General features: G+C 30.2%; 1 long non-coding RNA gene across 2 annotated transcripts; it reads left to right on the plus strand.

Moving 5' to 3' along the window:
- Nucleotides 1-319: 319 nt before the first annotated feature.
- LOC143043224 (uncharacterized) lies at nt 320-15,807 on the plus strand. 2 transcript variants are annotated; one of them, XR_012968259.1, is made up of 3 exons: nt 320-558; nt 14,511-14,700; nt 15,098-15,807. It is a non-coding gene; the product is annotated as an uncharacterized LOC143043224 (long non-coding RNA). The 2 variants fall into 2 exon arrangements; XR_012968258.1 differs by lacking the exon at nt 320-558 and adding an exon at nt 11,979-12,062.
- Nucleotides 15,808-17,040: the final 1,233 nt, after the last annotated feature.

Here is a 17,040-nt window from a genome sequence, read left to right on the forward strand (position 1 = left end):
GTGCGTTATATTTTGATATTTTTAATATCTTTTATTAAAAGATATAGTTTGATGATTGTTAATTAAGCAGCAAGGGTTTATGATAATACCACAAAACTATATAAATAAATTTTCCAAATCATTGATTTAAGCAGTAATATTTGTGACAAAGAGCGTCATTTTTCTTAATACTTAAAATGTCAGTGCCCATGCAAAGAAGTGGCAACACGGGTCTCAATAAGCTGTCATATACAGTAAATAGAAGGACAACACACATTTAAACCTTGAGCACTTGTTCAACTATTTCATTCAATAAATAGCGTATTAAGAAACTTTTCTCAGTTATTAAAAGGATCAATACAAGAGAAGGTTGACATAAATGATCAAGATTTTTACCTTTTATAACATTAACCATTCTATTATGATGGTATGAAAGCGAAATTTCACTGCTGGAAGTCTTGTGTTAATATACCCAACATTCTTGTATATACTTACTGCAGTTCATAATAGTAACGTCTTTTTGTTGTGTAACCTTCTCAATGTAAACAGTTTTACTGGGGAAATAGAGTTTATATACAGGTAAGAGCTTTATATTTTTTTTCTTTTTCTTTATTTAGTTTTACATGCACAAAGCAGTTACCTAAGTAGACAAAGATAGTGCTTATATTTTGTTAAACATGTTCAACTTTGTCTTTGAAAGTCGTATGATAGTCTTTGTAGAATGTCTTGACACCAGATAATGCATTATTGAACATGGACAACATAAATAAACATCAACGTGTGGATGTAGATAACTTGGCAAGACAGCCATCAGAATAAGATCTCGAATAAAGAAATATAACGTATAAAAGTAACCAAACTCTGTCTCAGCGGTTCTTATGTTTACTCCACCATTTTCTACTTAATAGAACGGACTGTGCCAAGTCAGGAATATGACAGTTGTTTTACATACGTATGATGTGTTTAAGCTCTTGCCATTTGATAAAGTATTATCCGGGTTTTTTTAATTTTCCTAAGAGTTCGGTATTTGTGTTATTTTACTTTTTTTTCCACAATTTGTTATCCAGGCACCTTTTATAGCTTACTACACTGAACGTGTTTTGCTCGTTTCCAAATGTTTATTCTTTACATGAAGTGTACAAGACTTGTATTGTATAACATTTTGTATATTATCTAGATAGATTGAAAGCCAAATTAAATTTTACTACATGCAAAACGACAGAGTTAACAATTGGTATTAAAAACCTAGAAGAGCATGTATTCAAATATTTCGGAACGCCGCAAAATGCAACAAAAACGAAATAACGCGTACGGTAGGATTACTATCCGTCAAATTAAAAAATGAATAATACCATTTCCTTTTTTTGTACATAAGTTTTTACCCCAAGTGTTGTGGATTTAACAACACTGTGAGGTCCCTGTTAACAATGTTGATAGCATTCAATGCTGAGAGGTGTAAATCCGTACTCCATTGCAAATGAAAAAAAATCGTGATTTATCAGTGTCTTTCACCTGTTAAATTATCGCCCTTCAAACTGTATCTAAGATATCTTTACTGGCAAGACTTATATATAGTGTTAAGAAAAATAATTACAATAGTCGATAATTTTTAGTCATGTCAATGCTATGATAGGACGGAGAGTACAGTATCTCCCGGTGAACTTGATATGTCTTGTACTTACAATTTGGTATACCGGTATTTATCACTTCATGTAAACTTTTCCTTATTAATCTATTTTAGTCTTTTTGAAGCGTGCTTAGATCAAAATACCATTCTTGTAACAAACTTTTTTAAAGCTATGTCAACATATTTTCAATAATCCATTTATAAAAAACCCCACCACAAACGTTATGTTATTTGTATTTCCTTTTTTTGCTGAAAGAAAGAAGGTAAAAAAAAACTACAAAGAAAAATTCAGATTAACACAAATTAATCTCACCAAAGACAAGGTCCTCCGGAGGTGAGAAGTTCCAGCACTAGCAATGTTCTAGTCAATGTTTCTTTTTTTTTAATAAAAATTATCATGAATATTTATATATATAAATAATTTATATATATAAATATTCATGATAATTTTCATTAAAAAAATGTTCGCGTATTAATTGATGATAACAAGTACACTGTACACTTTTGAAAGGCAGTAAAATAAACTATTATATTATTAATTCGTATATTTTAACTAATTTGATTCGTCAGGGATAGTCACATGTTAGACTATATTTTCGAAGGTAGATAGAAAACGGTGGACAGCAAAAGCATATTGCACGGTTATTTTTAGAATATCTAAAAACCGATATATACTTTGTGACGTCATGTAATGAATTTCATGATATTGAGTAAAGTTCTATAAAAAAAATATCTATGATCGATTATTTAAAGAAAAAAAATCTTAAAATACATCAGATGTAAAAAAAAAAAAAAAGTAAATGAAATAACAATGAATATGTTTTTATTGTCTAGGAGACAATATGATGTCTATAAAATTCCAACAAAATCAAATTACTATTTTGATACAAATATGATTGAAAATTAATAATATAACAATTATAGCATATGTATGAGGTCAATACAGGATATATCGACCTCGGACTTCGTCTTCGGTAAATATACTTCTTTCAGGTCACTATATCCTTGTATCGACCTCATACAAAGGCTATAATTGTATAATATACTCGTTCCTATATTTCATATTTACCTATCAGCTTGCAATAAATTTGGTGCAATTGCACGTCTAACTGTATAACTATGCAACGACCGATTTAAAAAAAAAAAAAAGCCAAAAAATTATGAACAAATTAATTAAATACAAGTAGTGTGCATATGTTGTCATGTTAGCGACTTTTCCTATGTTATATGTACAGTATAGGACCCGGATAAATCACGAGGAAAATTCTCAAGTCAAATTAATAGACCAAAGAATAAGATTCTGGTTTCCGTCAATGTGTTTTTACAAGACGTTTAAGTTATATTGGTAACTATATAATTACATGTATCAAATGTTTTTCTTTGAAACTTGATGCGGGAAATCTTTATATGTAAAAGTCAATTTTCAAGTATACGACAATGTGTTGGAATGCTGAAATAGAGACCGATGAGATTTTAATCGACCCATGCATTATAACATCAATTAACATGTTTTCTGTTTCTTTAAATGTTCTCACATATAAGATAGAAAATTCTGCTGTTGTAGATAGTTCAGTCATGCAGTAGGTCAAAATTTCAGATTTAAAACAAATTGCTATTCATTTCAATAGATACTAGAGAGAATGAGAGAGAAAATGACTTGTATCCAAGACTATAAAATTAAACATTAAATAAAACAAACACAAAGTAAATATATATCTTTTTATAACAGCAAAACATTAATCAAGGTTGACAAACAAGTTTAAAATATGTTGTGTAGTCCCTAAAATCGCAAATAGTATATAGTAACTAGTAGTAGAATTCTTCATTCCTTTTGTAATAATGTGTCTTGTGTCGATAAATGATTGATTGATTTTTGGTTGCTTAACGTCCAGTGGCAAATAGTTCATGCATGTTCAGGACAAGAACAAATTGATATTAAACAATAGTTTGATCCTGTAATAGAGGTCGTCCGGGATGAAGGTCGAAAAAAAATGAGGGAATATTGGATAGGTACAGATATTAAGACTTGCAACAGGCCTACTACGGATCCCGAAAAGTTGGTACAGGAGGTATAAACGTGCAAAGATCCGGTCACTCTCATAAGACGTGACATCGAATTTAACGTCTCCATTCTGACTGGACGTAGCCGCACATCCCAACAGACGTCCCACTTTTTACTGTCGGTCGGAGGAAGAATCAATGGTTACCTTATATTTTCCCCCCATTTACACTTGGGGTTCGGTAAATGAAAAGAGTGTTATAATCTGAAAATTATAATTCTGAGATGTCATTTTCGTTATTACAAATATGGTTGATCCAGCCATAACCAAATCCAATATAATTAACACAGTTTTTTTTTATCAAATTTAATGTGAGAAAGACTCAACACAAAAATATGTTTTTTCAACATTACAATAATATTCAAGACAAATTAAACAAAACATTGAAATTGATTTTGGATGGAATATAGTCTTGTTAATTAATATCCGATTATACTGGAATAAACTCCACCTGGTTCGCAAAGATTTTATTTTTCAATTTTACCACAACGTTTTAAACATTATCTTCAACTTAAACAGCATAGTGTCGTTCAGCATTTTTACGAATTAGATTTATCAAGGGTTCAAATTAGTGTTGATCCAAGGTCCGGAACATAGTTTTTCTTGGAGAGTATTTTTTCATTCTAGAATTATAAATAATCAAGGACCTACCATTATTTACACTGATGATTGACAAACGACTATTGGTTTCTTATAGAGGACCCTTTCCTTCAAATTTCAAACGGACCTGGACCTTTTATCATTTAAAGCAAATTTGTTTATTTCCTTTACTTAGTACATAGTTTATTATTGGGCTTTAAAATTGTTGGGTATTGTTGGGTTTTGTTTGGGTTAAAATTTGTTGGGTTTGTTGGATTTTGGCTACTCTTATGCATAACAATTTATTACATTTTGTTTAAAGACATTTAAAAATGGATACAACCGAACTTCGTTGATGGCCGTATTGTGACCTATAGTAGCTGTTGATTTTTGTGTCATTTAGTCTCTTGTGGAGAGTTGTCCCACCGAAGAAGAAATTATCAAAGTCATATTAAGAATTTAAAAAATAACAAAGCCGCTGGATATGATGGAATAAGAAACGAGTTTATTAAAAATTCAATGTCTGTATGTTTACCGCTTTACGTGAAATTGTTCAATGTTGTATTCGACACAGGGATTCTATCCGAAATATGGTCAATGAGAATAATTAATTCCAGTTATAAGAATAAGGGAGCCCTTAAAGATCCAGACTAGTATCGAGGTATAACACTTGTATCATGTTTAGGTAACGTATTTATAGCTATACTAAATAAGACTAGATAAGTTTGCACAAAAAATTGAATAACTGTTAAAATGTGAAGCGAGATTTAGGAAAGGTCACTCCACACTTGATAATATATTTAGTTTTAATTATACTGATTGATTCAACTTTACTTACTCTCTGAAAAGCGTTTATTATGTACATTTGTAGATTTTAAGAAAGCCTTTGATACTGTGTGGAGAGTAGGACTGTGACAAAAGCTTATTTCTAGTAACATAACAGGCAAAATGTTTCACTTTATTTATAACCTCTATTCTAATGTCAAATCATGTGTAAGACAGAACTCGAGTTGTTCAAATTTCTTTCCGTGCGAAGTTGGAGTTAGGTAGGGTGAAAACTTATCACCCTTTCTTTTTTCTCTTTTCCTTAATGATCTTGAAAGCTATTTTATTCAGCTTAGTGTAACAGGTTTAGAAAAGGTAAATGAATACTGTCTAAATGAACTAGGCATGTATATTCGAATTTTCTTGTTATTTTATGATGATGATACAAAATTATTGGCAGAATCAGCTAACGATTTACAAATAATGTTAAACAAGTTTAATTAATACTGTGCTGACTGGAAACTAAATGAAAATATTGATAAGACAAAAGTTATGGTGTTTGAAAAGGCGAAGCGTAAAAGAAATATGAGATTCATGTTAAGGGGCGAGAAGTTACAGCTCACCGACAGTTATAAATACCTGGGATTATTAATAAGATACAATTGTAATTTTAATTTATCAAAGACAAAACTGGGGTGAGCAATCACAAAAAGCACTGTATGCATTATACTATAAGTCAAAAAATGTAATTTAACATTCCTTAAGATCTCCAGTTTCGACTATTTGATTGTCTTGTCGCTCCAATTTTAATTTATGGCTCGGAAATTTTGGGTCATGAAAATGCTGACATGTTTGAAAAGGTGCACTTAAGTTTTTTAAAAAGAGTCTTGAATGTAAGATCAACAACACCAAATTATATGGTCAATGGGGAAACTGGCAGATTCTCATTAAAAATTAATATCAAAACTAAATTACTATGCTTTTGTTCAAGGCTAGAGCAAAGCGGTAGTAACAAATTATCTGGGATTTTGTACCCGTTAATTTATAACTTACATAACTCAGGCCAATACTCATTTAAATGGCTATCTTCCCTGAAACAAATTTTTGATGATACAGGGTTTTTTTTTGCCTGGAATGCACAGGGTGCTATCAATATATATATTGTTCGATATTAAAAAAGAAATAAAACAGAGATTGGTTGACCAATTCGGACAGAGTCTATCTGCTGATATGACAAACTCATCATACAAAACAATGTTTTGTATAGAGCCATATTTACTCAATCTTAAAGTGGCAGATCGATACATCTACAGTAAATTTAGATGTTCAAATATCAAAATCCCTATCTATGTTGGTCGGTGGAAAAATGCACCAAGAGAAAATCGTATATGCTGTCACTGTGATTCCATTACAATTGGTGACGAATAACATTATTTTTTTGTATGTTCCAATGAACAAAATAAAGAGAAAGGCGTATACCTGCATATTACACAAAAAATCCTTCCCAATTGTTTACTGGTCTATTATTACACTGTAACGTGCCAGTGCTAACAAAAGTGTGCATGTTTCTAAGACATATTGAAAAAATATTTTCATAATTCAAAGCATCATACGATAACTTCCTATCCACGTTGCAATTAAGAATTTTGCAAACAAATCAACCAAATATGGTATATTTCAATTTTATTGTATGATATTACTTATTTATTTATTTTGTGTCTTGCTTGTAAATGTATAAGTATTTATTTAATTGTTAATGTATAACCGTTATCCTCTTGTAGCACCATACGTGTACCTAAGTTAGAATAAATTGTCTTGTCTTGTCTTGGCAACCATGCCACATTTTCTTTCTTTTTTCTTGTTGTTTCTGTTATATGTCAATCATTTTAGAAATCAAGCCTTATCTTTCAAGTTGGGTAATAATTGAATAATGATATATATATTGCATTACCATTGGTGACCTTCGTCTGTTATCTGCTCTTTTGTCGGGTTGTTACATATCTTTGGCATATTCCCCATTTCCATTCTCAATTCTATATTACATTTATGACGAAACAATTTATAATTGAATTATCAGCAAAACATTTATGATAGCTTGTCAATGAATTCATGTATACAAATAAACTTCAATTTGTCATTTGAATCAAATAATTACTTTTTAATTGTCGACATCAAATGTATATTTATAAAGAAATTATGATGTACTAAATCTTGTTCGATTAATTATAAATGATGTCAAACGTAAAAGTACAAAGATTTTGAAGACTTTATAATTCACCTAAACGATATGGAAAAGGAATTTGAAACTGAATCGATGCTCATAAAAAAAACATAAAATATCAAGAAAGGCCCAGATTTGAATGAACTGCGAACAAAATAATTTAACATCTCAGAAGTCTTATTTATTACTACCACACTTAACAAAACGTGTGCGACCGACGTACAAATCTTGTCTAGTCCGGCATTTTTATACCTTGTTCATGCTGTATTTTTTATCAGTTACTATGCATAAAATGAATATTTATAAATTTTTAAAAAATCACCAAAAATAATACATAGAAAACTTAAGACTGAGCAACATGAGCCTTACCAAAATCTGGACATGACCTCAGGTGTTATTGAATAGCGAGAAGATTCTGATTACTTCATTCCTTACATTGCATAGAATGCTTATTCATAAACAAAATAAGAAAATGTATGAAACAAGATTTTTGACCAAGTTTTTCCTCATTTTTTATATAACGAAATCTAAATATGTTAGGGAAAGTATGTTATTGATGACGACAGGGAAATTCATTTCTTTTAATGTTGTCATTAAAAAAAGTACGTCTTGCGAATTAAAATCGTTCAAACCAGATGTCTTTTGATTGGCAACATAAAGCTGGTAATTGCTTACAATTATGGATATTCAATGTTTTCATTTGAAAAAGTTTATGATGTACTAGTCTATGGTCTATAAATTACGAAAAATATGTTAATATCAAAATAATTGATTTTTACGGAAGTGTTCTTTTAATATGTGCACTGTTATACGTTTATGTATATTCAATATCTTTGTTTCCATGGAAATTACGAACTGTATATCCATAAACTCAAATCGTATTACTTTCTAATTAGTAATTTTTATGAACATTACTTCGTTTCTTAACCCTTTTAGCATATTCATGTACAACACTATATGATATGATATCCGCGTTTACAACATATTATGGTTTTTTTAAATCATCACCAGGTACGTCGAGATCATAAGTTTCCGAATATAAAATCTCAAAGGAGTAAATAAAGTAATTAAATTTAATGTCAATTATCCAGTCAGGTAGTACCTGTGGATCTATCTCAGTAGAAATTTCTGTTGAAGCTTGTGTTTTTGTCAGGATTTTTTGATAATGTTTTCTGCTTAAGCTAATCAACTTAAATCAAGAACAGACCAATCAATTTCCGTGTTTGCAACAAAGGGTTACGATATGGCCATATCCGTTGTAGAGAAGGGGAAATGATCATAAACCTTTGGTAGCGAATATGTCACAACAAATGTTTCCTACAGATTTCTTAATGTTGAAAACAAACAATTTAAAAAAATCCTAGAGCATAAAATCTAAGCATCAACTTCCCATTGAAGTGAGTTTTGCAAGATAAAATGTATCACTAAAATTTTGAAGACTATCTTGTTTAAAAACGTTTACATATGGATCATTTTATTGTTATTTTGGAAGTGTCCTCAGTAAAATAGTAAGTGTATGTATTCCTTAGCTGACATGTCTTTTCTTCTTCTTATGGTATCCAGTTATCCATCAGATTTTTGATGATTACTAACTGCTTTTGAAACAACTACAATGTTGTTAAGATTTTAGCAATGAAATTATATAGTCTTTTAGTCAATTTCCTTATTGTCATAGTCGCGTATATTCAATTGAATTTAACTAAAAAAACTAAAACAAAAGCACTGTTAATAAAATTTGGCAACCTTGTAACTTTGCTATATTAAGTTTTGATATGTCTATTACAAAGTAATGTCATTTTTTTCTCATTAATGGCTCTGATGGATAGCCGTGTTCCATCTTTACTATATGTATCTTGACACCATATTCTTTCATTTTAAAATTTTTAATATTCTTTATTTAATATATGATTCTTTACTTCATTTTCGAATAAAAACATTTTTAACTAAATTGATTCGATATAACATTCAAATTAAAAAGCAAACTGTCATGCCAGCAATATCTTTTATTCTTTAATGTTTTATCATCTCGCAAAGTACATAACGGTATAACCAGCAATTCAACTTTAAGCAGTACAAGTATTATTGAACAAAACTAACCAGAAAAGCGTTTTAATCAGCTTTTGATAATAGGTTATAACCGTATTGGTTATTTGTAGAAAGGTTCAATATTTGTTCTAAATTATCTGGGTGGGAGAACTTCATTATGCTTTTGTTATTGTAGTCCATTGAAATACAAGTCAACCTTGTATTTATTGTTTACTTGTCCATTTTCTAAAATTGTTAGGTAAATATCTTGTTACATTTAAACTAGTTTATATGTGTTAATGTTCTGTATCCGTTATGAATACATATTTACTTTTCATTGTATTCCAAACAATTCCATTTTCAAAGTAAACAAAAAATCGGTTGACTTAACAAATTTAGTAAGTAAATACTAGATTATTATCAATATTCATGAACTCATCATTTGTCACTACAAAAATATCCTTTTATGCATACAAGTAAATTTGTATACTTGTATTTCGTATTCATGGTTTGTTATCATAAATGATAAAGAAACGAGACAAATGTTTTAAGACGTGGAAAGTTGAAAACCTATTATTAATTCTTTGGGGGGATGTATACATATTGGATCCCTGCAATGTTTTTCGGTTTTTATTCTGTAGTTAGTCACCACTTCGGTGTTAACATGTATATCTATTATATAGTCATTTTTAAAAATTTACTGTTTGCAAAAGTATGAATTCTTCTAAATACTTAGGATTTTCTTATACCGGACAGATAACCGTAGCCGTATTTGGCACTATTTGCTGGAATTTTTGGTCAATGTTTTCATCTTTGTTTTGCTTTCTTTGTTATTTTGGCCTGGACGTCACTGATGAGTCTCATTACTAAACGAAACACGCGTCTGGTGTATTTAATTATAAGCCTGGTATTTTTAAAAACTATTAGATTGTCGTAACGTTCTATTGTAATGTTTATTTGTGTGTTTCTTTATCCTGTATGTTCTCCCATTTATTTGTATTGTAGACCTGTCATGTAATGTTGTCATTTTAATGTTTTATTTAACATTGCCATAAAAACGGGAGGTTTGGCTAGCCACAGAACCAAGTTCAACCCACCATTTTCTTCTTAAAATGTTCTGTACCAAGTCAGAAAAATGGTCATTATATTATAGTTCGTTTCTGTGTGTGTGTTGCATTTTAGTGTTTCTGTTCTGTCGTTGTTCTACTCTTATATTTGATGTGTTTCCCTCAGTTTTAGTAAGTAACCCGGATTTTATTTTTCTCAATCGATTAATGAATTTCGAACAACGTTATACTACTGTTGCCTTTATTTCAATTTGTTTCAATTCCAATTTTCGAAATGTTATTTAAACCATTCACTCTTTTCTTCTTCTAATTATTTTAGGGGCGAGGGGAGGGAGCGTGTTGAATGTATTTTGTCTAAAATATACTGTACTATGTACAGTCATGTTCTGTACATTTACATTATTACTCAGTAGAAGTAATTATAATGATTTACGTGCTGTGTTGTGCTGTGCTGTGTTTTGTTTTATATGTTTGTTAGTTCGTGTTTTTGTTTTGTTTTGTTTTCGTTCATTCGTCGTTTTAGTAATCTTTTAGTTTATTTTTTTATTTTTTTTTATTTTTGAGTATTTTAGTGCATCTTTTATTGGTTAATTACATCTATCGTACGACTATGTTTGATTGTATGTATCCATAATTTGAAGCTGAATATTGTACAACTGATTATCCGTAAATTGCAGGAGTTGCGTGCGAACCCTTTCAACACACCTAGTTTCACGTTGCTTGGAATTTGTGTGGTTTTTATAATTTTTATTACTCTCATATTTGTCTCTCTGTATCTTGGATGATCTCAATATATTATACCTTCATATAATATAAAACTGACACTCCCTTGCTAGAAATAACAAATATCTTTTGAAACTTTAATCATTACTTGTCATGTTGGTATGTGTACATATTCGGTGATAGAATTTCTCCATTTTTTCATTTTTATATTTAGATTAAACATATTTATTTATAGTGGATTGGGAAACAAGTTATTGCAACTTATATTAATATCTTTCTACTTTGCGAGAGCGAGTGCTGCATTGTAGCGGCATTAGACTGCTCTTTATCGAAATCTGCAAGGGTGTCTTTTACATGCAAGATATGTGTCTCTCTCATAACACGGTTTAGTTATTTATCCCTTCCGACGGACCATCATTGTTTCCCAAGACCATACTCGAAAATGGTGTCAAGGGAATTTAGTACTTTTAATTGAGTTTGATACAAACAACTATCTAAGCATCACTCCTTGTATTCCCATGTACGATTACATTTGTAAACTCGTTCAGTTAAACACTTGACGATAATTCGTAATAACGTGGGTTTTTTTCCACAATACTTAAAGTTTCTTTCTGTTGTGTTGCGAATTGAGTAACCATCTTAAGATTCAAGTAGATTCTACCCGAGCAGGAAAAAGCAACAATTGTTTTCAATTTATCAAATGATGTTAAATTACAAAGTAGCGTGTGTATGAACAATCCCTGGTGAAAAACGCGAACGAATGATTACGTTTAAAATTTCGATCTCTTTTTAATTTGTTTAGGACATCTGAAATATTTATCTTTAAAGTAACGACTTGCTGCTTAACACCATGTTCTTAAATTTGATTGGATGCTTAACAAATAAAATTTTCCCCACGTGCAGTTTCTAATGAGTGTTTTCACTATATATTCATTTGGAAGGCATTTAAAATTATTGATAAGTTTAAATGATAAACACAATGTCACGTGACTTTAGGAAGTAATACTTTATTTCAGGTAAGACATTGAAATACAATTAAAAAGATATGAAATTTATACAAGATTATTACAATAACAACAATCTATAATTCGGTGGGGTAATACTTTATATCGATTCTTTATAATATCAAATAGCATCAATATTATTTTCAACTTCCTTTAATAGCTTAGGCATTGTGGTAACAAACAATTAAGTGTAATTCAGTGGTAATCGTTGTTTGCTGTCTGTTGTATCTTTTTTCGTTTATTGTTTTGTCAATAATCATACCGTTGGGGTTTGTTTTTTTCTCGTTTCAATTGTTTCACATTTTGACATGTCGGTTTTTTATTATAACTGACTGGGTTTTGCTCATTGTTGAAGGCCGTATGGTAAATTTTGACTGCGTCGATCTATCAAGTGTTTAATCTTGTCAACTGATCAAAAACAAATTTAATCCGAATTAATATTGATCAAATGCCATTCCGATTTACTTTACACAACTTCACGTTTTCAGTTGCAGTCTCCCTTTTCCCCTGAAACAAACTCTTCATTTATATGATTAACATGCTAACATGTTGTCTTTTTCCCGATTGCGACTAACCTTATAATACTTGTCACTGTGTGTGTAATAACAAAAGCAACACGACGGGTGCCACATGTGGAACAGGATCTTCTTACCCTTCCGATACACCTGAGATCATCTCGGGTTTTGATTGGGTTTGTGATGTTCAGTCTTTTGTTATCTCTGTTGTGTTTTTCGGTACTGTTGTTTGGTCTTTTGTTATTTAAGTTGTCACAATATACATGTTGCCATTAAATTCATTTATAAAGTTATTTTTTGTGGAAAACAGAAAATCTTGATTGCTTAATTAATCGTGAAATATTTTATTGAATTTATATTTGAATTTTGTAGTCTAAATATAAATTACATTCCGTTTTAACATTAGGAAGACAAGTACGGATTCCTCTTTAGATAATTTATTTGACGTGATAAATTCATATCAATTTGACTGTTATAAAAAGACTACATACTGACCATACTCACCATTTTGACGTGTGGGTACTTTTTTATCGTTATTTTTACTGATGTAAGAGTCCCCTTTTTATTAATTTTCACACTTACAATAGAACACAAACAGGGTTCTTAGTTTCACAACATAGATGCTGTCTTGATTTGACATCGATCAATTCAAAAGACAATTTTATAAATATAACACAGAATGGAAGAAGGGTAGTAGTTGTTAATACAGTCAAAAATAATTTTCTGAAATAAGAACAGAACAGTTCTTTAAAATCCAATTTGGCCATTTATCTTGCACGCTAAAGTTATTTTCAAAATCAGTTATTCACACCACAGCTTCCTATATCTATATGAAGGTATTTATTGAGAGGTTCATCTCCTGTTCGTCCATTCGTTTTCCTTTCTTTTCTGATCATACAACCGAAAAAATATCAACGAGAAGTTCCTAAGTTTCATGCTTACAACAACACTCAAGAAGGCAATATTTTTGTCGATAAAATGTGAGCAGATAGCTAACAGATCAATGTGAATTATTTAAAAAAGAAATTCTGTCTGCAGATATTTTTATATTGGGTATTTGAAAAAAAATGTTTTCTAAAACCAAGAACTAAAAAAAACAGCTAACTGCCTGTCCCTTGTTACATTCCAATAGCATAATATACTTCTTCTTAATGTTGAGTACACATATACAAACAACTTATTACTTTTTATACCAACATGATATTTACTTGTATTTAAATTCATTTATCCAAAAATAACATATCTATCTATGCATAGGTACAATTAAAAGCAAGAACAAAAATTATATTATAAGAAAAAAAAATAGTTCATTTTTTAAGTATGATGTTGTATTATTTGTGTCTATTTATGATAAACGTTTCTTAAATAAAATCCAGTGGGTCGGATTGCATATTGCATATAATTGATGTAATTGGCTGCTTTAAATACCCATTAACAATAAGGCTTTTGTTGAAATATAATCTTCTAAATGACAAAAAGAAAAATGAAAACTACAGTTTGCTCGTTTGCGAAACAACATACTTTTATATTAGATACCAACTGGAATTCGTTTAAATCTTTATATAGACTAAGATTATAATATGACTGCATGTGTACGACTAAATTTTACATTACTTTAGCGAATGAATGAGCATTTCCACCAAACTTAGATTTTTGAAAATTGAAGAAAAAAAATATGACAGGAAGAAAAATACAACTTTGATTTCGGTAGATAAAAAGTGTTTTAGGGAAGCATTACATTTGAAGACAGATTGTTTATATGATTATAGTAATCCTTTTTACTTCGTCATTTGAATATCATAAAAGGTGATCTTGTCATCTGATATATTGTACTGTCAATCCTTTCTATTTTTACAATATTGTTGCTCTTGTCTCATTGGCAATCATACATTCAATCTTCTCTACATGCATTCTTGAATTATAAAAATGTTGTGTTTTGTTTCAGATTCAACTACGCTACTCAGAGTTCTATTTGAAATGACCGTGTTGATACCCCAAACACGGAAGAATTCTACAGATAGGGACAATGGTCAATGTAGACAAAGTATGTTTGGACTAAAAACCCCAATATCTAATTGTCGACGACGTAATGACCTGGATGATTTTGATGGTATTAGAAGTATTTTATCACACAGGTACTAAAACATTTAGTAACCACTAATTCAAAATATCAATAAGAATAAAGTTAGTATGCACTTTTTTTTTTATCAAAATTTAGTTACTAGTATTGAATATTTTTTGCTTTTTATTTTAGCAATTTTTCGGAATACAAAAAGGTAAAACTACACGATCAGTACATTATTGACAGTCTGTAGTCTATCCGACTGCACATGACAAGCAGACAATCTAGTTTCATCTTTAAAAACCGTATCTTTGAGCATAAAATATCATGATAATTAATTTCTGATTCAGATTTATTCTTATTAAATAATTAGAAGATTATCTTTCAATGAAATACTGACCACATTCATAATATTTTGTACATTTAAAATTGAGTATCTAACCTTAATCATTTTGTTTTCCAAATTACAGCAGCGTCGAAGATCATTGGACTCGATATGTGCAAAATGACGGTAGTTTGTTCTATGTTCTAGTCAAGGAATCTTGTAGCCGAGGAAAGCACAAAACGACCAGATGCTATTACCATTCAGACACAGAACATGACACAGAAATGGCGTTAAGCCCTTCGGAAAAACTTTCTTCGAACGGTCATGATGAAGTTAGCAATCGTGAAGCAAGACTTGTTGAAGACGTTAGCTGTAACGATCCTACAAGAACTCTTACTTGTAATGGTCATGAAACAACCAATTCTATAAAATCTAGTCATGACCTATATACTGATGTGTTTTTAGACGAAAGAGAACAACATATTCTATGTTCGAAAGGACAATGTAATTGTCGTCATAAAAACGACATAGACTACAAACATGATATTAACCACAACAAAACAACAAACAAACATTCATCAGACCATGATTGTGACAGTGGTATCCATAGTGATTCTGATAGATCCTCTATAGACAGTGTATCGTCAAATAACGAGAAAACTGCTACTAAACATAGAAGACTACACTTTTCTCATATGATCAGTTTTAATAGATTGCGGTCTAGATTTCGACTAGAAAAATGATAACGAGAAGTGAAACAGTTCTTTCTTTACCTGTTGATTCATTATGAAAGCATTAATATTGTCGTTTACTCTGATATTTCCTCTTTGTCATCAAGATAAAAATTATAACAAAGCTTGAGTTATTTAATTTCGACTAGCTGCATAGTCTAATGTCAGCGATTGATTTGAGAAATTAACAGGTTTAAAAGATTTTTTTAAATTGTAAGAAAATGTTGATATTTTATTTAGCCACAACTATTTTCAAATACAAAACAAGTGTTTACATATTTCTGAAATCCGTCAGAATAATTCTTTCTGTATTATACTCCTTGTACTTTTTTATATCTGATTTTTTTTCTGCTGTGCGTAGGTTTGTACATTATTTGGCCTTTTTAACATTTTTCGATTCGAGCGTTACTGATGAATCTTTTGTAGACGAAACTCGCGTCATGTGTAAATACACAATTTCAATCCTAGTATCTATGATGATTTAATTGTGAACATGATTTGCCATTATTTGTTTGTCTAAATTGGTATCACCTTTTAATTCGAGCACCACTGAAAGTCTTTGTAGACGAAACGCTCATCTGGCGTACCAAATTATAAGTCTGGTATCTATGTTTAGGTATCTTGTTTAAATATTCACATATAATTTGGCAATTTACAACTTGAAACTGATCGTGTAGGTCATACTCCCGTTTATAGATATACTTTTGAAAATTATAATCAAAGAACAACAGCGTTTGGAAAATTCAATAACAAATTTGAATATTGTAGTTGAAGATTAAAAAAAAACATTTCAATTTTAGATTGTAAAGGACATTTATATATTAATTGTGTCTATGCAATTTATAGAAGTTAGTGTTTACAAAACCAAGAGCAACCTTTTGTGAAGGGAAACATAAAACAATTGTAACCAATGAATTTTATCTAAATGTTACAATGAACAACGTATTATTATAACATTTTTTTAACCCAGTCTTTAGCTATCGATCACTGAACTTCATTGGGTGGTGACAAATATTTTAAAACTAGTTACTCGTCGTGAAGTTGGGATTTTGACATCCATTATGTTCAAATACGTTATACGTTTAGGGTGTATCCTATTTGTAAATTTAGAACTAATTACTTAGAAAACAAAAAATGTCATACTGCAAGACCTTCACTAGGACGTAAGGGTATGCATACTATTGATATACCATGATATAGTAATTTGTTTGGTATCAATTAATTACGTGTGTCGATTAAGGAGATAAGACGTGGATTAAACGATATTTGATTATAATCTTACCCTTTCGGAAATGACTTGCATTTCATAACAGAAAGGGTTGCACAGGCAATATAAAATTGTACTATCATCAAATGA

Source organism: Mytilus galloprovincialis, chromosome 8 (genome assembly GCF_965363235.1).
Source record: "Mytilus galloprovincialis chromosome 8, xbMytGall1.hap1.1, whole genome shotgun sequence".
In the NCBI taxonomy this organism is placed as follows: Eukaryota; Metazoa; Mollusca; class Bivalvia; order Mytilida; family Mytilidae; genus Mytilus; species Mytilus galloprovincialis.